Here is a 2,463-nt window from a genome sequence, read left to right as displayed (position 1 = left end):
GTTATTTTTATTCTGTTGTTGCTGTCCTGTGAAAAATGTGTATCTCCAAAATGAAACTTTTCAATAACAAGGACGTGATAGTTTCAGATTAGTGACATTTTCAGCTAATCCAGTGGATTTTTAAGTGGGTTATTTATCCTAAGAAGTAGAAGAATTTTCTCAAACAAAAAGGAACTGAATCCTACTGATTATTTGAAAAAGTAAAAATCTCCACATTAAATGATCTCCTTCGACCCCTACCTCTTAACATACCTAGAACTTTTTTCAATATTTGAAAGGGCCTTTGGCGTGCAAGTCAAAGTGCTGTCACCATTGTATTAATGTCTTATTTGAAGTTGTGTGGTTCCCAGAAAGATTAGCAACTGATATGGTAGACGTTAATGGTGACCCTATAAAAGAAACAAATAAACATGTGGCCATATTAATGGATGAAAGTATACAGTATATCATTTGCTTCAAGAGCTGAAAAAATGGAGAACTCTACTACTGCCCAGCAATGTGAATGTTAAAGTGCTTCTGCATAGTGGTAGGTAGATTCTACAATTCCTGGAGCTGATGGGGAAAAAAACAGAGTGAGCCTGTTAGCCTTGACTCAGGGCAAACAAAAGCTTTACCTACAGACGGATGCCACGCACATTTGCAGATATGAGTCGTGCCATGAGTGTAGCAAAAGACACATACAAACAGGCAGCCAATTAAGAGGTGGAGCTGAAGAATTTGAGGTGTTTCCCAGCTCTTAGAGCAAAATGGACCATTTGTTTTTTGAGTACCTGTGTATTTTCAGATGCAGATCCTTCAAACATGCACAAATGTTCTGGTATAATTTTGACCCCATTACTGTCTCTGTCTTATGTAGACATTAAGTGTGGAATTGAATACTAAATCCAAACATTTTAACCGAAGAACAGACTCGACCCGAGAGGTGAACATGGGGGAAAATGTGGCTCAGAGGAACAGTAGTTCCAGTGTGACAGAATAAATGGCTGTTCTCCAGTGAAAAGTTGCCCCCTCACTGTATTCCACTCCTTTTCACCGCCTTGTTTACCTTCCGAGTCCCGTTTAAGGTGAACATTTCTGCAGGTTTTCATGAACAACACGGCATTTCTTCATCCAGAAGAATGAGTGCCTTGTGTCCACGTGTTGACGGGACAGGAGAGCCGGGAGAGAGAGGGAGAGGGAGGGGGGGGGGGGGGGGGGGGGGGGGGGGGGGGGGGGGGGGGGGGAGTAGATGATGGATGTGACAAGGGGAGTGGGACCAGAGAGTTTGAAGGTGAGATGTTTAAAAGACAGAAAAGTAAGTGTTCAGTTAGTAACAGTTAGTGAGAAGTAATCCAGGGGTTTGTGCCAGGTTTCTGTAAGGCAGATGTTGTTGCTTACTGATCGAGTATTGAGCAGGGCCATTTTCAGGTGATGTTGTTTTGGGATTTGTTGGGAGGACTGGGGGAGAGGACGGAGGTTGAAGAGATTTACCTGTGAGTTTTTGTGATGACATGGTGAGGAAATGCGTTTTGACCACATTGAGGGGATGCAGTTAAGCGCTGAGAAGTGGTATGAAAATAGGTGAACAGGGCATTTATGTGAAGGAAGGGTTAGTGACATGTGACGCCGCAAGGGGGGAGCTGGTGAGGGTAATTGAACTAGGGGCAGCTGCGGTGGGCGGAGAAGAAGACTTCAGGGAAACGATGTGTGGTGTAAATAGTCACACACATGAGGCAGACTGTACAGCATGTTGTAGGTTGGCTGCTAAAAACGAGTTACCCAGTCAGTTGGGGTACACGCCATTGGTCCTATAAAAAGAGAAACGGTTCCAAAACAAACTAAAATTTTCAATAAAACCAAAGTTGTGAGCATGGCAGGTGGACTAGAGCCAGGTGTTGACGCTGAGGAGTCTGCTGAAGCTTTGAGTCATGGGGCAGAGTTGGTAAGGGACCACTGATAAAAACTGATTTACCACAACTTTTTAAAAGGTTAAAAAGTTCAATAAAATCCTTTTTTGTCTGCTCAGATTCCCGACGAGCTGTGTCATTATGGCCAATATGGACAAGCAATCGCTTTATGGAGGATGGGAGTGAGTAGTTTGCTCTTTGTGGCTCCAGGAAGACAGCGTGTGGTTAAAGCACCCAACAGTTAACATCCTTTCCCCCCCGTAAACAATCAGTAACACTTGTCATGTTGCAGTGAGCCAATTAGTTTAATTTATTAGAACAGCTTTTCCTCCAAGCTTCGTGCACATTTGAATAGAAATAGAAATAGAAAATCTGCCCCCTTTCAAATCTTATATCTCAATGTGATCAGTAGTATGTGTTGCATGTGCATGCTCACTGAGCTGATTTCTAACATCAACACTCGAAGTAGAACACAAGAGTTCTTTACCTGGGGCGCTCACCCCAACAATGAGAGAGCTCAGGCTAGAGTAGAGACGGACGTAGTTGGCGTATCTGTTGCTGGAGGTCATCATTACCA

This window comes from Micropterus dolomieu, linkage group LG17 (assembly GCF_021292245.1).
Source record: "Micropterus dolomieu isolate WLL.071019.BEF.003 ecotype Adirondacks linkage group LG17, ASM2129224v1, whole genome shotgun sequence".
NCBI classification, from domain to species: Eukaryota; Metazoa; Chordata; class Actinopteri; order Centrarchiformes; family Centrarchidae; genus Micropterus; species Micropterus dolomieu.
The sequence above is the reverse complement of the archived record's forward strand: the minus strand, read 5'-3'. Positions refer to the sequence as shown.